This window comes from Sus scrofa, chromosome 4, assembly GCF_000003025.6.
Source record: "Sus scrofa isolate TJ Tabasco breed Duroc chromosome 4, Sscrofa11.1, whole genome shotgun sequence".
Lineage (NCBI taxonomy): Eukaryota > Metazoa > Chordata > Mammalia > Artiodactyla > Suidae > Sus > Sus scrofa.
In genome coordinates this window covers 5896173-5918275 of record NC_010446.5, presented here as the reverse complement: position 1 = coordinate 5918275, position 22103 = coordinate 5896173, and the positions used below count along the sequence as shown (strand labels likewise).

The window sequence follows — 22103 nt, the reverse complement described above, 5'->3', positions numbered from 1 at the left end:
GGCCATGAGGCTCATCTTCCTCTTAGTCTTAAGAGGACATATCATGCTGTGTTAAAGGCGTGCCAATCTGCACAGGTCCCGCGTGCCTAGACCAATCATTATGTCCTCATTCAGCTGACCACATGAATAACTTATGCCTTTAGGTCTTTGTTCTTAAGCTTAAGTCATTTACCAGCACTGCGACTGTTTTTCAGGCAGGAATATGGGGCAAAGTAAGGAAGGACAAGATGGAGTTTTCAGCATAGACAATGGAAGCAAAGAGGCTAAGAAAATATTGTAGAAACATGTCTCGTGACATTCAGGCATATCCAGCTCTGTCCTTCTTAGGCAATAGGAAGACAGCATTTCCCAGCTTCTGGTGCCATGTTGTTTGCTACCATGTTCTTGAATTCTGGCTGTTGGGATATGGAGAAAAGCGGTGTATGTCATGTGTACACAGGTCAGTTCATAAAAGCCCATGGACAACACTTCAGCTCTCTCCTGCTGCACTTCAGAAATTCTGGAGGTCATTTGTTGAGATATTACTGATGAGCTGGAGTCTCAGTTGGTGAGATTCCCCATGTGAGTATGTGAAACAGACCCTCACCCTCCAAAGATAAGCACACACATCCCCACTGTCATAATTTAGACGGGTGAGTGAGAATGATTTTTTTAAAAATTGTGGTGTGAATTAAATGGATGTGTGGGCTTACTTGTTATCTCATTAGAGCCTATCCTATCCTGACCGATTTTCTAAACTTGATTTAGTTTTAAATCTTCTACAAGCTGTAAATGGGTTTAAGCTGCTCGTTTGAAACAAGGGAGGTTAGTATAATCCTCCTACTCTCTTTTCTGCTTGGAATTTCTCCTCCTCCAGACTCCTGAAATAATTTTCTGACCCCACCAAGCAGAGGGTAGAGAAGAGAGATAAAGGGAACAAGAAAGTTTTGTTCTTAGATTATCTAGCTTTGTCCTTAGATTTTTTTTTTTTTTTTAATCTGGCAGATAACTAGGGTTGCCCTTTCTTTTGTGAGGGCCAGGATGGGTTCTCCAGAATCTGCTCTGCTGAGACCCTGCTACTGCACTTTCTACGGAGTGACCTCCTTTGGTTGTTTCCTCCTGAGTTACCTCTGGTCTTCTGTCTTAGTAGAAAACTCCACAGCTCATTGCTGCTGAGTGTTACCACCTGGAAGGTGGCTTTTTGGGGAAGGGGTTCTTTGGTAATCACTCCATGCTCCCATCCTACCTCATTTGGTCCCAAAGCTCCATGCGTGTTTGATAGACTCTTAGAAGTGCAGTTACTTCCAAGATGTTGCTCTGCATCCTAGAAGCCCAAGGTTACTGTACCTTTCATGAGTCAGCACCCATCCCGGGGTACATATCAAGTCTGACTGGGCTCCTACCCTTTCTCATCAGGCTCCTACCACTTCCCCCTTCCCAATCTCATTGGCCCCAAGGTCCTTCCCCAAAACCCCAGTTGCAGAGTCTTCCTGGCCACTACCCCATCTATCCTTTTATATCCGCATTCTGTGACAGTCTTACAACCAGTTATTTTTCCACGGTGGTCTTTCTCCAGTTCATTTTGGAATGTAACATCTGTTGAATTCATGCCTCATGAAGCATAAGGAGTACCATTTCAGCATCATGTTTTCCATACATTGTCTCATTTAAACTCCATACAGGCCCTGTGAATTGTGCTCTTACTTCATAAGGGAGAGAGACCTTTCAAGCAGGTTAATCGGGTCACACATGTAATAAGCCAGACCATAGGTGCCATGAGGGAGAGGAATCTGTCTATGTTGTTCACTTTGCATCACCGAAGACAGAATGGTACCCGGCACATAGTATATGCTTAAGAATTTTTCCTGTGTGAACATGTAATATCAAGGATTCACAAATCAGTTGCTATTTACTCTACGCCAGGTTACTCAATCTGGTCACTATTGATGTTTGGGGAGAGGTAATGTTTGCTGCAGTGCAGGGGGAGGGCTGTCCTGTGATCTGTGGGGTACTCAGAAGTATCTTTGACCTTATGAGATGTCAGCACCAGCCCTCCCCCTAGTTGTGACAATCAAAAAAGGCTCAGACATTGAAAGGTGTCACCTGAAGTGTAGTCATCAGGTTGAGAACTGCAACCCTACCCTAGTGTTTCCCAGTGTTTGCCCTATCCTTGCCACCATTTTGGACTTTCCGGGATTTTTCCAGTTCCTTGAGATTAGGTGTATTCTGGGACTGGTAAATGAAACTTTAGGCAGCAGTGATGGGCATTACTTCAAGGCCTCAAAAGTAGGGACTTCTGATGCATGATTCCTCATTCTCTTTTACCTACGCATTGGCTGATGAATGCTAGGGTGACTTTGGAAGTTGTAGGCCACCTACGACTTTGGAAGTTGTAGGAAGTTAAAGGCCACCAAATACAAGTTGGAACAAACTGTATCTTGAATCAAAGCATGGGAGCCAGTTGCACATGAGAGCTTCCTGGAGAGTATCTGTCTTTGGAATGTTTCATAGGAAGAAATAACATTTTATTCTAAGCCAATAAGATTTGAGGATTTGACACTTACAATAACTGGTGTCACGCTAATACACACTTCACATGGTTTTACAAAAGTAAAAATGTCAGCAGATATAAAGAAAGATATTTATTTAATTATATCTCAGATGATTCTTACAAGTGGTAAACCTCTCAAAAATAATACCAATAATGGATGAGTTAGACTCAATAGAGAAAAAGATGCGATTGAGACCATCTTAACTACAGAGGTTCTTTTCTATTGAAAACTGTTTAGGTCAACTTTGAAAAATAAGGGAAAATATAAGAAAACTCTTTTTCCTTGACAAGACCTTACTGATAACTTTTTGTCACAAAAATAATTAAGATGTTATTCAAGATATAACTAGATTCCTTTTCCATTGTTACATAATGAACTACCACACATTAGCAACTTGACACAACATGTCACAATTTCTATAGGTCAGAAGGCTTGACACAATTTAACCATACCCTCTTTGCAGAGTCTCCCAAGGCTGAAATCCAGGTGTCACATGGAGGTGCAATCAGAGCAGGATCTACTTCCCAGCTCCATCAGACTGTTGGCAGCCTCATGTCCTTGGTCTATAGAATTCATGGCAGCTTGTGTCTTCAAAGCCAACAGCAGAAAGTATGACGCTTTAAGACTCTGACATCTAGACCCTCTTTCTATAATCCTTTCTATAAAGGATTTATGTGACTGGGGGCTCCCATCAGGGATAATATCCCTTCTGATTAACTTAAAGTCAATTGTTTGGAAACTTTAATTACGTCTGCAAAATTTTTCCTCTTTGCCAAACAGCATAAATGATGGTCCAATGTGGGTTGCAAGCGAATGGTTTAGAGCATCTCTAAAGATAGTGGGGAACCAGACTCTTTCTGTTTTTGGCTCTGCTTCCTCAAAATTTCTACATTAAGCTAACAGATGGAAACGGACAATTGAAAATTATCTATGGCAAATTTATATTTGAATGGGTCAGACCTAAAAATAGAAGTAAATTACTTCAATTCATATTGCATTGGCTAATTGCTGGGAGGGTGGAAAATTTAGTCTAGTTACGTGCCAAAGAAGAAGAGAAAACAGGGGTGTTGTTTTCGGTCTACCCTTTTGGTTACTGTCCAAAAAAGTTGTTTCATTCTTCTGTCCCTCGGAAGAGCTCTCATGCCCTCCCTAGGAGAGCCAAGCCACGTCACTTCTGTCCACTGCATTCTGCTCAAAGGCTAGTGATGCTCAGAATTGCAATGGTTCCCCTTGGATATGTCGTCTCATGGTTCAGTAATTTACAAATAAAAAGGGAGTTGTCTGTTTCCCCATCCTCCTCCTATGCAAAGACATTCTCAGCTAGAAAGTGGAAGAATGGGAACCCACAGCAGGCACTGGTCCGTGTCAGTTCTGACGTCCCATTGGACAGGCTTTACGAAGTCTTCTAACTTGAAAATGGGGATGTTTCTTAACTAAATCCTGCTTTGCTCTTTGGGAGAATCCTCATTGTTCCTTGTTCTCCATGGATCTTTGCTCTATTCATTGGGAGTTCTTTTCTTGTACATTACCCTCCCGGGTGGATACTATAGCCTTCAAAGTTTCTGTAAATCTATAAAGCCCACTTCTATCTGGTGCAAGTATTGGAGTCTCAAAGGCCATTTTAGATCTCAGAGTCAAAGGATCTTGGACAATGCAATTTACCCCCAAACTTAGGGAGTTTATGATCTATTTAAATCCAGTTACATGTACCAGTCATCACAACCTAGACAGATTCTGAAGCTTGATACATTTTGTTGCTTTCCTCTCTTATGGTTTCTTCTCCTACACTTAATGGCTAGACAGTCTGAGGCAAGTTGTGCAAAGCTTCTCAGAAGGCCTTGTGATGACTGGCCATCTGCCACCCACAGGAATGGCCAGTGTTCTTAGATTGAATTTTCCTCCCTCCCTGCATGGCTTTCCTAGTCCTTCATTCCTACTCAGATAAGACACATGAACATAAAACATGGTCTCAGACTCTGCTTCCACAACTGGTCTGAGACACTACTAGTTTTTTGCAGAAAGTCCGAATCTTTATGCATCTTGATCGGTCCTGTCTTTTCAACCACACTTCTTACAGTTGAGAGCCAAAGAAATAGTCATTTTGCCAGCTCTTCAAGGTCCCAAATTTCTGAACTGTTTTTTGTCTCTTTCTTTTTCCTCTTAAAACCCAGCCAATCATTGACCAAGCTTACCACTTTAATATATTCCTAATATCAGCCAGTAGAAACCATGCTGACCCTTCTAGATACTTTCTCCAGAGCTTACAGCTCAGCCAGCCCACCGTCTGCCCCGAGTCACAGCAAGCAAATTTTCCATCAAAAGTTTTATTGAGATAATTGTAGATTCACATATATGTGTAATAAATACTATGTAGATATCCCTTGACTACTTTTCCCAGTTGTTCTCAATAGCAAAATTTTTCCAAACTATATTAAATATTGTAGGATGATGACATTAATACATCCTCTGATCTCATCCTGGTTACCCCAGTTCTGCTTCCTGCATTTATGTATATGTTTAGTTTTATACAATTTTATCATATCTTAAGGTTCCTGGATCCATCTCCACAGTGAAGATCTGGAATAGTTTATATAACCTTTTGGAATAGACCCTTTTCACTCAGCTTAATTCCCTGGAGATTCATTCATGGTCTTTGTTCCTTTTTATTGATAAGTAATAAGCCACAATAGTAGGTACCATGCAGTTTTAACCATTCACCTGCAGAACGACAGCCAAGCTGATTCCAGTTGTTTGCTATTGAAAATAACGCTACTATGAATATTCACGTACAGGTTTTTGTGTGAAGATAAATCTTTCTCACTTTGGGATAAATGCCCAAGCGTGCAATTGTTTAGTCAAATGGTAATTTTTATGGTTTATTTTATAAGAAATTGCTAATTGTTTTAAGGAGTGGCTATACTGTTTTACATTTCCAGCAGTGATGTGTGTGACTCATTTTCTCTGCATCATCACCAGCGTTTGGTGTGATTGATATTTTTTTGTTGTTGTTTTTAATGTCATCCATTCTGGTAGATGTGTAGTGATGTCTCATTGTGGTTTTCATTTGCACTTTTCTGATGATTAATGATATTAGCGTGTTTTTCATGGGCTATATATGCTATCTGTATATTTTCAGTGAAATGTCTATTTCTCTGTCTTATTTTTTACTGCTGAGCTTAGACAGTTCACTCTATGTTTTAAATACCAATTCTTGACCAGATATGAGGTTTGAAAATATTTCCTCCTAGTTTGTAAGTTGCCTTTTCTTCCTATTTACATGGACTCTTCAAAGAACAAACTTTTTAGCATTTTGATAAGGTCTAATTTGCCCATTTTTTGGAACATGTTTTTGGTGGTACTAAGAACTCTCTGATTACCCAAGAGCCTAAGATTTTCTCTTTTGTCATCTTGTTTGTTAGTTTGTTCTTGCTCAAAGGTTTATATTTTTATATTCTATATTCAAGTCTATGATCAACTTTGAGTTAATTTTTATATACTGCGTTGCAAGTAGGTTAAGATTTTTTTTGCCTAAGAATGCCAAAATGACCCAGAACCACATGTTTAAAAGGCTGTCTTTTCTCCAGTAAATTACCTTTCCACACTTGTCACAATTCACTGAGCACATTTGTGTGGGGCTCTTTCTAGGATCTCGGGGTTCCGCTGACCCACGTGTCGATCCATTCACTGAGACGACACAGTCTTGATTAACAAGCCATTTCTACTTTACCATTTGAGCCCGTCCAGTGAGGTTTTTTTTTATTTCTCTCATTGTATTTTTAGTTTCTTAATTTCCATTTGGTTCTTTTGTTCTAATAGTAGTAGGAATAAAACTACTATTCTTTTACTGGTTTTGTTTCTTCATTTGTTTCAAGAGAAATTGTCACTTAATTTTTTTTTTCTTTCTTTTGCTTTTTAGGGCTGTACCCATGGCATATGGAGGCTCCCAGGCTCGGGGCAGAATTGAAGTTGCAACTGCCAGCCTACACCACAGCCACAGCAATGCGGAATCCGAGCCATGTCTGTGACCTACACCACTGCTCATGGCAATGCCAGTTCCTTAACCCACTGATCGAGGCCAGGGATCAAACCCACATCTTCATGGATACTAGTCGGGTTTGTAACCTGCTGAGCCACAATGGGAACTCCCTGTCATTGAATTTTGAAGCATTGTTTATAAGTACTGCTTTAAAATCCTTCTCATACAATTGTGCAATTCCCATGTCTGACTCATTCTGGAAGGGCATCGGTTGATGGTCTTCTCTTGCTGAAGTTGTGATTTCTTGGGTTTTGGTGTTAGAGGTGATTTTCTGTATATTAGAATACTTTGGGTCCTAGCACAATCTTTTATCTTAGCAAGAGTCCATGAGTTGAGGTGTAGCTGCAGGCCTCAGCTTACTTTGTGGAGCATGATTCCCATGGCAATTTGATTCTTCAGAATGTCCACAATGCTCCTTTCATCTGCCTGGTTTGGTGCTTCTGGGGCTTCTCTGTCCCGGCCAGGAGTGTGAGGAGGGCTTTCCCCAAGTCCAGCTGTCAGGTGTCTCCTGCTGGTGTCTCCACCTACTGGAGCCCCCACTCCCATCCCACTTGTTCCCCTGGTGTCTTTGAGTGGGAAAGGTGGGTGTGGGGCCCGTGGGGACAAAGAGGCTTTCTGGATATAACCATTGGTTTTGCTGTATTTTTACTGCTTTCTGCCTGACTCCTCAGAACCTGTCAGCGGAAAGAAGGAGTCTCAGGTCCAACGGGGAAAGAAGCCTTTGCTTGTCCTCTGGTTATCTGCGGGATCCCAGCCAGCCCCTCTTGCTGGTGGTATCTGAGTCATCTGATGTATTCAGGAGACTCCAGCTTAATGTGGGGATAGAAGGTATCTGGTTGCACATCCTCTGTTGGTGGGTCAGGGATTAGTGAACACCAGACCTCGGGGACGTTATTCAGTTTGGTGAGAGAAGACAGGCCAGCCGTCCCCAAGCTGTTCTTCCAGGCCGGGACCCCGAGCTTGCCGACCTTCCTCTTACACCTCTCGAGGTCTCCTTCGTTGTCTCCTGCTCCGGCTCCAGGGTTTACTCAGTGGGGAGGGACCAGGAAAAACGCATCTGTGCCATCCTGTTCAGACCAGAAGACGGAGCACCACTTGCACCAAGACATCTCACAACCAGACCTCGCTTTTCCCCATTTTATCATTAATTCCTCCCATAGATACAGCGGATGGAATTGCGGAGTTGCCGGACTCCACTGGCTTCCTTGTCTTTCTTTAAATTGTTCCCTCACCCTGGAGGCTCCATGCCCTCCTCTTCGTTAGGACTGCTTCTGGGGTTTCACTGCGTCTTTTCAGTGACTGGGGAAGTCGGGGCTGACTTATTCGGGGGTGGGGGATGCTAAGGACCTTCGCCTGTAGGCAATAACACTTTCTTGCTGGCCTCAGTCCTCCGAGAGGGAATCCTTATTAGTGGTGCCCAAGGCTGCGCTCCTCTAGGTTACTGGATTTGTACAGAGGGGCGCACGCCTCTGCTTTGTTGTGGAAGTCGGTTGACATTCCATTATTAGGCTGATCCAAACTGTGCTTTCCCGTGAATGTCTCAAGGGAAGGTTTCCAGCCCACTTTAGCTACTTAAAAGTAGTTGTCAGGGTGAATTAAGGGCTCAGCTCCTGCTCTGGCAGCAAATGGCTGTAGAATAATACCTGTTGTCCTCTCTTGATCAGCAAAATACTCTTGTTTGCTGTCTGACGTGGCTACATAATCACAGAGACAATGGTTCTTTTGTAAAGAAATAACCAGCCATCCAAAAAAAAAAAAAAAAAAAAAAAGAAAACCTGCCATGCATTTAGGTACCTATTATACTGGAGACACGAAATGCTGGCAAGTGTAGGAGAACGCTCACAGAAGGAGCTCCTGTGTGCAGCAAAGTGTAAAATGTTTATGTATTCACTCGTGTGCTCACTTGTTCCATCACCTCTGCACTTATGTATTTATTTATTGAAAGGTCACTTCTACTTCCCCACAAATTTTTTTTCTTTCTCTCCCAGGTCAATATTTTGGACTTCAGCTGTTATATAATTTTCTAAGACCTGTAGATTTTATCCAAGGTCTGTCCTTAGAATTCTCTTTCCTCTTCATGTTTTCTGCCCTCCCCTCGTATATCACCTCATTATGTATTTTTGTGAATTGCTGAAATAAGAGTAGCCCAGATTCCGTCTTTCCATCACAGGTTTTGCCACCTGAGAAACCAGATGATAAGTCTGGGGATGATTAGTCCCCAGTGCCCTCTGGCTAAACACCTACTGCAGCTTTGGTGGGGTCTGAGGGTGAGTCTGGGTAGGGTTAACCACAGTGAGATATCACGACACACCAATTAGAATGGATGAAATTAAAAACCAAAAAAATATCAACACCACCAAGTGCTGGTGATGATGCAGAGAAAATGAATCATGCACATATTACTGCTGGAAACGTAAAATAGTATAGCCACTCATTAAAATAGCAGTTTTTAATAAAACTGAACATAAAATTACCATATGACCAGGCAGTTGCTTGCCTGGGCATTTATCCCAGAATAAGGAAAAGTTATGTTCACACAAAAACCTGTGTATGGCTATTCATAGTTGATGCACATATTAGCACTTCGGTGAACAGGGCGGGGGAGGGGTGTTGCCTGCTGTAGCCTCTGTGTGCGGGTTTTGAGGAAAAACAATGCTTGCTGAAAAAAAGACACACACTGAACCTGGTCTAGACAGAAGGCCTTAGACATCAGAAGGAGGGCGGATTCTGAGGCCAGCATGGTGCCTGTCTGTAAATAGACCAGACCTATACCTCCTCTGCCTTCATCTCCCACCTCACCTCCTGTACACTCGGAGTCTCTCTCACTCACACACACACACACACACACACACACACACACACACTCTCACTCTCTCTCTCTCTCTCTCTCTCTCTCTCTCTCTCTCTCCATCCATGCTCTGGCGTCTTTCTGTTCTTCAAGGTTAAGGTATGTCGCTCTGTCTCCAGTGCTGTATTGTATGCAAGATGTGCTCTCTGCATGCCTTTCTGGCGCCAACTGTCAAACCCCACTTTGCAGCTGCGGCTCCAGAGATTCTGCTTAGCAGTGAGAGTTGAAGTGTCCCCCGTTCTCTGGGGCCAGAGAGATGGAGGGCAGCGAAGGAAGAAGGAACATACATTGATTATCTGCCGTATGTCAAATTCACTGTCTCCACTCTTGTCTTCAGTGCTCCAAAGCAGACGCCGTGCAGCTGTAATCCCTCCCCCCATCTTCAAGGGGATCCAGCCGAAAGTGAGATGTCACATTGTTAATCCAGCTGCTCCCGCCTGCAGCTGGAGGAACCGGGGTAAAATCCAGTCTCTCACAACCAAACCTGAGGACCCGCTCTTCACGTCTTACATCCAGCTGTCAGCTGGACCCGAGTTTTCTCCGAGTTCATGGAAAACAGTGGAGCGGACACTGATGACAGGTGATGCACCATCTGCTCCACACGCCTGCTTCTCCTTTCTTCCCAGGGCTCTGACTTTGCTCCAGCACCATCCCCTCCCCCTTCTAGTGGGTGGTGACTCCATGACCTGCTCCAGAGTCTGGCTTCTGACTGCTCTAAACCAATCTGCATGTGATGTTCCCCTGTGACTGCCAGAACTCGTGGGATGGGGGCATGACTTAATTAGCCCAAGAAAACTGAAGAATAGGTCCAACGGCTCGTGACTAAGAGAGGAGTTTCTGTGCTGTCCCCGAACATGAACAAGAAAGCATGCATAGACGTCGTGGTACCCCGGAAGCCCTCCTGCTATTCAGGAAGAATCTGGAGCTGAGGACAGGAGAGGGGGAGCGAGAAGGCGAGAGAGGGAGAGAGAAGGGGAGAGAGACTGATGGAAAGAATCCGAGTACAGTATCAGGGATTGGCTACTTCTACAGGCTGCCCGGCATCTGGCTCTCCAGTTATATCAGATAGTAAATTTCTTTACTGCTCATATAGTCACTTGAGTTTGTCCAAGATTTTTGTCATTTGCCTCTGAAGCGTTATGACTGATGTGGGTCATCCTGGGTCTTGCTCGTCTCTGTCCCTCTCCACACACAGCCACCAGCCCTGCGACAGAGGACGTGGGTGATTCTCCTAACTCAGGGTCTCACCTCGCTGGCTCCCGCCAAGGCATCCTCACTCATGTCCTTTTCCTAATTATCACGCCCTCGGGGGACCCAGGACGGTCCCTGATTACACGGTCTCTGCATACCCAGTACTCTCCCTCCTTGTGTTGATCAAACCTTGCTGATTTTTGGAGTGATCATTTACTGTGTGGACCACTCACTAGAGTATGAGTTTCCTCCTGTTTCTATAGCACCCAGCACAGTTCTGGACACACAAAACATGTGTACGATGAGTGATGAATGAATACACGGAGAACCAGCCTTTAATAAATGTGCGTTGAGTTGGAATTGAGATTCAATATCCCTGTATGTAATGTGGACTCAGGAGTGACACTGCCAATTAATATACACTGAGCACCTCGGATGTCTCCTCTGAGCCTGATATATTGGTTTGACTCTGGGTGTCTTGGAAAGCGAGGGCTGGAGTTCATTTGAAATGTTGTATTTGCCAATTTCACTTGATTTCCTCGGCCTCGATCTCAGAGGCAAGCAGCATGCCTTTCATTTATCCAACTTACCCAGAGCCTCTTCAATAGAATAATCAACTCTCAGCATGTTCCACACTTGTTGCTTGTCAAAGCCTCTTATAGTCAAGGAATGTGTGTAATCGGTGCCGTGTACTTGGCAGCAGATGGACTGAGAGCTTCAGAATTTTAATTTTGTGTCTTCCTTTAAGAATGAGTCTGTCTGGGCCAGCTGGGGGTGGCCTTTCTGCTTTCCTCCGAACAGCAGTGAGAGCAAGGGGTCAGACGCTCAGTGGTGCCTCCCTCTGCACCTCCCTCACACCTGCCGCTTCTCACTACGAGATGTCATGAGGCTCAAGGAGGAAATCTTTGACTTAGTCACCTGGAGCCCCAGCATCCCAGATGGTTGCACATGGCGGTATTTCCTGGAATCTCGGTATGGACCAGCCACGAGTGGGCCTGATAAAAACACAACCAAGATGTGTCTCCTGCAGCCACGGTGGTCAAAGAGGCTTCTTGAAGAAAACACCCAAGGGACGACAAAGAGTTTGGCCGAAGACCCTGGAGAATTCAAGCAACAGTGATGGTGTGAATTGGCGCGTGAACGAGACGTTTGGGATGTCGGGGGACTGGTGGGCAGGAAAGTGCTTTGAACAAAAATGCGTTGTCTGTTAAGGCTCAGCATGTGTCACATTGGAAAGAAACACCAGTCTTGATATAAAAAAAAGCAAGATGGAAGTAGTTAAAAATGTACGAGTTCTCATAAAATGGGAAGGGAAGCTCTGGCTCACTCTTCAATGGAGTCTGTATCTCATCAAAACCTACGTGCGGGATGGTTATCGCCCCAAGCGAAGCCTCCACTCCTAACGGAACCAAAGTTCTTTCGTCTGTTCTCTGTTGCTGCCAACCCTCCTTGGACTCCGTGTGCTGGGGCTCTCAGGCATATCCTTCCCCCCCTCATAGGTCCTGGATTAACTCATTTCTTCCAGAGATGCCTCAATGGCCTTTCTCAATTGAACAGATGTAACCCTTTCTATTAGCTTTTGAAATACTGATGAACAGCACAATACAAGACCTCCCTGTCTCACCAGAAAACACAGAGTATTCTTTAGAAGATGGAGGAGAGCAGGAGTTCCCATTGGGGCTCAGTGGTTAACGAATCTGACTAGGAACCATGACGTTGAGGGTTCGATCCCTGGCCTCGCTCAGTGGGTTAAGGATCTGGCATTGCCGTGAGCTGTGGCTTGGATCCCGTGTTGCTATGGCTCTGATGCAGGCCGGTGGCTACAGCTCCGATTAGACCCCTAGCTTGGGAACCTCCATATGCCGCAGGTGTGACCCTAGAAAAGACAAAAAAAGAAAAAAGAAAAAAAAGAAGATGGAGAAGAGCCAAAGATTCAGTTACCTTTGCTCCCGTCATGCTAGAGAGAAAATGAAGCGTGGAGTCTGAACTTTAGCTTCTCTTCATTCAGCAGTCAGTGGCTCTGTCTCTTGGTACCAGTAACTGCCAGTTTCCTTTGTATCTTACGTTTCTCATCGGAAAAATGGGGCAGCGGGAAACAGGGTTGGGAGTAGTTCAGATTATGTCAAAGGTCCCGTCCCTAGTTCTTCCGCTCTTTCTTGCGAAGGGTAAGAGGCAGTTCCTTGGGACCTTCTTCTTCTTTCGATGGCCGTGTTCACAACCTGGATCCCCTACAGATGATGACTTGGACGGCATCCAGTTTAACCCTACTCTGAAAGGGAGATACTGGATAAACACTTCTCACGTTATTCAGCAAAGGAAGGGGCGTCCTCCCTTGAGAGGGGCTGGCAAGGAGTTTTAAAGGCTTAGCTCGAAAAACCAGGGCTGTTGATAAGGATGAGGGCGCCTGCCTTCCTCTCCCTCCAGAGGTCACCTCAGAGTCATCAAGGCCGGAGTCAGGGGGTCCGGTGACGGTTTCTGGTGGTCTTTGGGGTTGTCGCATCTCGACCTTCTCTCCGCAGTGACGATGGCTCACGAAAGGAGGGGGTGTTGGGGAGCAGATACAACTCTCCCTGGAAAGTAACCACTGCTAGTGAGGCCGTGGGCCCAGGCAGGACATAGCGTCACGGAGACTGAACCTGTTTTGAGCTGGAACAGTAGTTCCGGATCGTGAACTCTTGAGTCGGCCTTTTGAGACTGAGGGGAGGCCTGCGAGGCTGAAGGAAAAAAAGCCTTTACTTCAAAACACAAGGACACGGCTTGAACCTCCACGGAGGGGTCGCCCCGAGCCCTCCCTCCACAGTTCAGTTGAGAGCGAGACATTTCCTACCTCTTTCCTCTCCTTCTCCCCCATCCCTATTCCTGAGCCCTGGAAGGGTCTGGAATCAGGACTAGGAAGGTGGGATAATAAAAGAGCAACATGGAGAAAGAAAAAAGGAGGCAACCAGGAATCTCTCCCCAGGTACAGGGGGCAGTGGGCAGTGAGCCAGTCCCAGGAAAGAAAAGTAGCTGCAACTCGAATAAAGTTTACACTCTTGATTATTTCACTGGAAGGGATAAGTTGCTCCATGATGACCCATGTGTTAATTACTCATACATGCCCAGAAGGCGTATAAGACTGACCTTAAATATAATGCAGGAGCGGAGCGTAAATGCCCTCACAGCATATGAAGAGATGCAATAGGAGACAAAAAATAAAGTTCCCTTATGACGGTATCCCCCAAGTACGTTTTTTCAGGGCTATGCATACAAATTTTAGTGTCCTCTTTATAGCCAAGAATGTGCAACTTAGTAAAAACTGAGCCAGTTAACTCTATATTGCAACAGAGGCTTTGAACTTTCATTTACTGAAAGAAGAATTTCAATGGAAATCTCCATTCCTCAAGCATCATTATTAGATTATAAAAACAGATTGTCAAAGAGCTTGGGTATCTAAGCTTAAGAATATAGCCTCAGAAGCTCTCCTTATTGCTCAGCAGAAACGAATCTTACTAGTATCCATGAGAATGTGGGTTTGATCCCTGACCTCGCTCAGTGGATTAAGGATCCAGCATTGCCATGAGCTGTGGTGTAGGTCACAGACATAGCTAGGATCTGGCATTGCTGTGGCTGTGGTATAGCCTGGCAGGTGTAGCTCCGATTCGACCCCTAGCCCGGGAACTTCCATATGCCGCGACTGCGGCCCTAAAAAGCAAAAGAAACAAACAAAAAAAGAAATACAGCCTCATTGCTCACCTTCAACATGATAAATGCCTTGCTTTGGACACACTGAATCATAAATGCACATTATGGCACATTAACGTCTTAGAATGGCAGCATCATGACACTGTAAAGTCATAGAAGCCTTATTTCTTAGAATAGAGTTTATTAGAAAACTAACCTCAAGAAGCCTTAGAATCTCAGATTAGAGCCTGCTAAGATTTCCGCATCATAGAAGCTTAGAAAAGTAATCTTAGATTTAAAGTACCTTAGAGTAATAAATAGAGTCCCAAGGATTTAGAATTGTAGCTTCTTAGAATCATAACACATAAAGTCTTAGATCTTATAATCTAGGGATCACAGAATTGCTAAAGGTCAGAATCCTCTCCTGTTAAAACCTGAATAATAGAATATTTGAGGGATGGACTTCAATCTTGGTGGAATCTTAGGTGTTAACCTATTTTAACTTGTAACATTACATAGATTCTTTTATGACGCTGTTTCTCAACAGCATCACAACGGATATTTTGGGCTAGATAATTCTTTGTTAAGGTGGGAGGAAGCGTTACCCTCCTGTGCATGATAGCATGTTTAGCAGAATTTCTGGCCTTTACCCAGCAGTGCATGGTACGCTGCCTCCATCATGACAATGGAAACTGTATCCATTGCCAAGTGTCCCAAGCACTGCGTTAACAACATCTGCTAGCTGACCATCCCTGAGGAAAGAAATTACCTTCTGAGCACTTCCCCAGCACTTAAAATTTAGTGTGTACCCTCTGCGGGGTTTGATCTCATTTGAACCTCACAGTTATTATCTTTCCACTTTACAAACGAGAAGGCAAAGGTTTCAAGAAGTTGAGGTCCTGGGGGTCACGCAGCTGATAAGGCCTTGGGCAAGGATTTGCAGTCACATAGTTGACTACAGATAACTAAGCTATTTCTCTGAAGGCTGAAACATCCCTGCCTTTAGTGTTGCCGTCCCTAACTGTTAGAAAGCACTTCTTTGGCTGACCCAATTCCTACTTCTTCTTTGGGTATTATTAATAATATAATTATCATATGGTTGTGGGTTTTCTACTAAAAGGCAATATTGCTAAAAAGTCAGACTAGAGAGGTGGATTCTCTGGAGTACAACCTGGGATCCATGACAAGTCAACACTGAGGTCTCGGAAAGTTCTTCACATTGTCTGCCTCTTTGTTTCAGCTGGCATTTGGGTTCTTTATTGCTGTGTGCAAACTGGCCCCAAATTGTTGTCTTAAATCAACATATATTTTAATATTCTGCATAATTTTGTGGGCTAGAAATAGGGGTGGGGCTTGGCTGATTTTACTTCTCTTCTACACAGTGTCAGAGGAGGTGCCTTGATGGTCTCCAGCTGGCAGATCGCTGGCCCTGAGGTTCCAGACAAGTGTGTTCTCATGCACTTTGGTGCGGATGGTGGGAGGTTGGGTGCCCATGGAGCTGCTGACCAAAGGCATGCATGGATTTTCTGGCGTGGTGGTTTTGGGGCAGTCAGGCATTTAAATGGTGCTTCTGGGCTCCAAGAGTGAGACTTCCAATAAAGATCAACACTAAGTGGGCTTTTTAGGACATGTTTCTGGAGCCACTGAGAGCCTGGTATGTCATTTCTCTACCAGCCGACAAAGTCATAACCCACCCAGATAGGAGGGAAAGAGAGCCCCCTCACCATAGAAGGGGTGTCTAAGAATTCACAGTTATGTTTTAAGACCACTGACCCTGTGAAGAGAGATAAGAACAACTCTGGCCTCATGGGGTTGTGTGAGTCTTAAAAACATGACGTGTAAAAACTTAGCGTGTAATGAGCAATCTAAAATGTGAGCTTTTTTTATTTACACGTGGACTGTAGTTTCCAGGAATATCTCTGTGTTTGCAACATCACCGAGTCCTTCTCCCCTTCCCAGAGCAGTGGAAAGCTAGAGGGCTGGGGGGGAACGGGGGCGCCTCAGGACACTGAGTTAATTGAGACACAGCTCCCATGAGAAGGCTGTGAGATAAAAACGTTTCCATTTTAGAGGGTGAAAGAGATGCTTCCATAAGTGATCAAGGCAGAAGGGCTGGCCCGGATTTATTTGTGTCGGTATTGGAAGTGACGGCACAGGTGGGCTTCCCTTATGCAGTCACTGTGCTGGACACAAGCCCCAGGATACACCTAGGAGGCGAAATAATAAATCTTTAGCAACTGTGAGCGTCTCCTTGTGTGGATCCATGAAGGAGGGGCATTCCCCCAAGCAATTCAAACTCAATTACTTTGCTCATGGGGTGTTTGAAACGGAAACAGATGAAGAAGGCCACCGCAGAGGCGGAAGGGGGCATTCATCAGTGCGGCTGAATGCGCTGTGTCCTGGGCCGCTGGTTAGATTTTGTTAAATGAGAACAGCAGTGAAAATAATCAGAGGAAGCCCTCCCATCCATGGAGCACGTCTGAGTCAGCAAAGTGATTTGCTGTCCGTCATCCCCTGGAGTTGTTTGTCCTAGAAGCTCGAATGGTTCACTCTCTTCTACCAAGGACCTGCCTGAGCTCACAGCATCCTTGCTGAGCATTGCAAGTCACCCACTGTCAGGCCTAGAACCTGGTCCCTGCAGTCCTCGCCTGGCCTTACTTGCAGGGTTCCTTCGTGTGGGTATAAGAGAGTTGTAGAGTAGGTGGGGCATCTCCTCTGCTGGAGACTCTGCCATCTCGTGCCCTCTACTCTGCTGGGTCCCTAAAGGCCTGGATCTCCCTGAGGGCTAGTCCCCTACAGTACGGTGGCTCACGGAGCTCTGGAGTTTATGCCGTCTACCACTGCCTTTGTTAGGGCTGCATAACAAAGTGCCAAAGACTGCATGGCTCAAACAATGGGGATTTATTTTCTCCTAATTCTGGAGGCTGGCTGTCCAAGATCAAGGTGTCAGCAGGGTTGGCTCTGCAGCCTCTCTCCTTGGCTTGTTGACATCAGTCCTCTGTCTTCAGATGGTCCTCGCCCACTGTATGTCTGCGTCCTCATCACCTCTTCTAAGGACACTGGTCATGTTCGATTAGGGCCTGACCTAATGACCTCGTGTTGACTTAATCACGTCTTTAAAGACCCATCTCCAAATACAGTCACATTATGCGGTACTGGCGGTTAGAACGTCAGTATGTGAATTTTGCAGGACACAATTCAGCCTGTAACAGTGACCTCCAGAGTGAACTTGCCCACCTGTCTCCATGCCCATCTGAGCACATTCACTCTTGCCTTGGGTACTGGTACCAAAGTGGATCGGTCACTGTGTTAGGGCCTCAGGAGACAGACAGCAGGGCACAAAGAAACCACTAGCCCCATCTCTCAGACTCACTGAGTAAAAGATAGGCACCTCTCTTTTTTTTTTCCAGTTTGCAACCCAGCCATTAGAATTTGCACCTCTCAAAGGAGATACTAGGAAAAGTCTATTCGATGTATAATGAGAGAACGGCCAGGTTCTGCTCTTCTCTTCACAAAGGAGAACCATGCAGTTATGAGGACAGGCTCAGAGAGCACAGAGCCCAGGGGCCCAGGGAGAGCAGTCACGCCTTCTGGAAGGCTAGCTCAGAGCTGTCAGTACTTCAGACCTACCTGCGACCAGAGCCACCTGAAGAGACACCATGTCCACACACAGTCCACTGTGACCGTGATTGCATCCTTAGGATCAGGTGGTAGAAAAATCCTTGGTCAGTATCTGCGTTAAGCTCAAGTCTGCAGGAGGGCTGGGGTTGAGTTCAGTCCTCAGGGATAAATGGAAGTTGTGGACCACCAGCTTTATTTGGAACCATATCTAGAAGGGAATCAAGAAATACTCATTGAAGGCAGAAGCCAAAACCAAATTAGAGATAATGACTCCATTGCTTGGCTTCAACAGCTGACTATTACTTACTGAAATGAGATTAGGGGAAAGCAGATTTTAGCAAGAGGAAGATTAAGAATGGTATTCACAAGCCAATCACACAATGGGCAGGCAGAAGATCTAAACCGTCATTTCTCCAAAGAAGAAGAAGAAATGTAAAACATTTCATCATGCAGGTGGCCAGGAGGCACATGGAAAAATGCTTGACATCACTAATTATTAGAGAAGTGCAAATCAAAACTATACCAGTCAGAATGGCTATCATTAATAAGTCTACAAATAACCAATGCTAAAGAGGGTGTGTAGAAAAGGGAACACTCATGCACTGTTGGTGGGAATGTAAATTGGTACAACCACTGTGGAAAACAGTATGGAGGTTCCTCATAAAATTAAATATAGAACAACTATATGCTCTAGCAGTCCCCGTCTTGGGCATATATCCAGACAAAACTTTCATTCAAAAAGATACTTGTGCCCATATGTTCACTGCAGCCCTAGTCACAATAGCCAAGACATGGAAACAACCTAAGTGTCCATCAAAGGATGCATGGATTAAGAAGATGTGGTACATATACATATACAATGGAATACTACTCAGCCATAAAAAAGAACAAAATAATGCTTTTTCAGCCAACATGGTTGCAACTAGAGATTCTCATACTAAGTGAAATAACTCAGAAAGAGAAAGACAAATACCATATAATATCACTTATATTTGGAAGCTAAAATATGGCACAAATGAACCTACCTTCAAAACAGAAACACACTGACAGACATAGAGAACAGACTTATAGTTGCCAAGGGGAAGGGTGGAGGGGGTGGGATGGACTGGGAGTTTGGGGTTAGTAGATGCAAACTATTACATTTAGAACGGATAATCAGTGAGGTCTTATCTGTAGCACCAGGAACTATATCCAGTCTCTGGATAGATCATGATGTAAAATAATATAAGAAAGGGAATGACTGGGTCTCTTTGCTGTACAGCAGAAATTGGCACACTGTAAATCAATCACACTTGGACAAAAAGACGCAAATGTAAGTTTTAGATGCATTTGGCGTGTGCACTCTTCTCCCTTCCAAATGTCTATTTTATACATTGTTTTATGTAAGAATGATGGAATTTCCTTGCAAAGTTGTTCAGATGGTGGCAGAAAACTTGGCCCATTTCCACTATTGGGGTTCAGACAAACAGATCTGTCTGGAAGACATGAAGAGGACGAGAACCCCAAGAAGTAATCTACCCTAAGGAGCCCTGAAGCAGGCAGGTTCTAGTTGGGCCCAGAGCTGGGTTGATGCAGGTATTGATGTCTCGAGGCTATAGTCACAGGACCAGATGATTGTCCCTGAGGAGAAATAAAGAGTAATACGCAACTCAAAGTCCTTTACTTATTCACTCAACAAATGTATGCAGAAATTGCAAGGTACACTTGGATTATGTCTAGGAATAAAACAAAATTCTTATCTTCATGAAACTTATAATGTAGCAAAAGAAGATAGAAATATCATACATAATAATTAGATACATCAAAAGTTCCCATCGTGGTACAGCAGAAATGAATCTGAATGGGAACCATGAGGTTGTGGGTTCGAACCCTGGCCTTGCTCAGTGGATTAGGATCCGGCGTTGCGGCGAGCTGTGATGTAGGTTGAAGACATGGCTCGGATCTGTGTTGCTGCAGCTGTGGTGTAGGCCAGCAGCTGTAGCTCCGAATGGACTCCTAGCCTGGGAACCTCCATATGCCGTGGATACGGCCCTAAAAAGCAAAAAAAAAAAAATATACATATATATCCATCATTTCCTATACAGTGATCAATGGTACAGAATTTTTTTTTTTTTTCTTTCAAATAGGACAGGCTTAGGAGAATGAAGGCAGGCCGTTTTGTTTTGGTGCACCTGTGGCATGTGGAAATTCCCAGGCCAGAGACTGAACCTGCACCACAGCAGTGACCACACGGGATCCTTGACCTACTGAGCCATAGCCGCGACAATGCTGCATTCTTAACCAGCTCGGCCACCAGGGAACTCCAGAATGCAATTTTAAATAAGATAATCAGACAGGCCTTTGTGATGGTAACTTTGAGATGCCACTCCCTCATTCGGGCCCATGGAGTGTTACTGTGAGAGGCGCCCTTCTGCTACAAGCACTTACCCTTGCGTAGTCTATAAGGGAGGATCAAGTCTCTCTCCACAATCTTCCAAGATGAAGAGGGTTAATTAAAGACACACACCTGGAGTTCCCGTCGTGGCGCAGTGGTTAACGAATCCGAATCCGACTAGGAACCATGAGGTTGCGCTTGGATTCCTGGCCTTGCTCAGTGGGTTAAGGATCCGGCGTTGCCATGAGCTGTGGTGTAGGTCACAGGCACAGCTCGGATCCCGCGTTGCTGTGGCTCTGGCGTAGGCCGGTGGCTACAGCTCCGATTAGACCCCTAGCCTGGGAACCTCCATATGCCGCTGGGGAGCGGCTCAAAAGACAAAAAAAAAAAAAAAAAAAAAAAAAAGACATACACCTGGACTCAGCCATATCGGGGCGCGGGGGAAGCAACCAGACTTGTGGGCTCAGTTGGAGACGACTTTCCCCTGAGACAAAGGAAGGTGCTGACCGTCCTGCAGGGTTCAGTTTGTTATGATTCATGAGATGTGAAAGCACCGGTGGCCTAAGGACCAGCTGGGAAGCGAGGGGAGGTCCAAGCCCGTCAGGGCAGCAGGACAGATGCCACGATTCCAGCTTGGGTTCCGCAGCTCTGTAGCTGACTTAGAAGAGCACTCGCTCAGCACAACACTCCGCTGCGGTGGTGTCAGCAAACCCAGACCTGGCACATTCCTGCAGATGACAGCCGTATCCGTGCTCTTGGGGACCCGGAGGGAGTGGGCACATATGCTTCGGGCTCCCTGGAGAATGTCAGGAGAGGGAAGGACAGAGTCACGGGACTCCGTGCGGTGCCCTGCCCTTTGGCTCTGAATGGCATGGACCTGACCAGGCTGCATCTGTGTGTGATACAACACAATTTGTTCTCAAGGTCTAATGAGGCTTAGTGACACCTTGTTTATGGCCACATAAATATACACACGAAGCAGCAGGACCATGCTTCCTCCGGCGCTGTGTTTAAATACCTGGAAAGATTTCTTGGTGCTGCACTTATATTTAACAAATATGTATCAAGTGGCTTCTCTATGCCACTCATTAAGCAAAAGCCGAGATTGAAGAAACATTTATGTTTTAGTCCTCTGGCACCCAAGGGTCTTCTAACATCACGCAGCTTTCTTTCGGAAAATGGCATTTCTCCAACCATGCGGGGTCTCCGTGGGAGAAAATGCCTACCTCTCCCGGCCCCCTTCTCACACCAGTAAACGCAGGACTCTGCTAGGACAGTGACCCAGTGTTGCTCAGAATGATCTTCTCTCCAGAGTGTTAGAAATGCAAGCCAGGGGTGGAAGGACACGAAGGACAGTGTAGGGATGTGACAGTGTAGACCCGTCCACCTCAGAGCCCCCTCTGCACTTCCCAAGGCCTCACTCTGTACACCTTCGTTCCTCTGTCTCCTGAGCACCTTGGGGAGTTACTGACACCTGCCTGCCAGCAGCTCAAAGGCCTTTGCTTTGTCTAGTTTTCATCATCTGGTAGCACATTCTCAAAATATCTAGTCCAGTAATCATTTTAAGGACCTACTTAGTGTCAAGCAATGTGCCAGCCCTTCCAGGATGCACCAAACTGCTTATGGCAGCATTCCTGCCCTCGGGATGCATACAGTCTAACCAGAGAGGTTCTGTGTTTGCAAAAACAATAACCACAACAGTCACGTGTTAAAAAATGGGTGCTTGGAAGCAGGAGAAAGTACCACAGAAAAACATAGATGTAAATAAAATGTTCAGATACAGGGATCAGGGGAAAGTGTTGCAGGTGTTTGAAATGCTTGGGCGTGACTTTGTCCTGTGAC

The 22103-nt window shown here is 45.1% G+C and overlaps 1 long non-coding RNA gene across 1 annotated transcript in view; it reads right to left on the bottom strand.

The window, feature by feature from the left end:
- The window catches only part of LOC110260213, a 191153-nt gene continuing 186745 nt past the window's right edge, over positions 17696-22103 (bottom strand). Inside the window, exon 5 of the long non-coding RNA XR_002343061.1 lies at positions 17696-18095. This is a non-coding gene — a long non-coding RNA (uncharacterized LOC110260213). The remainder of the gene's footprint in view (positions 18096-22103) is intronic.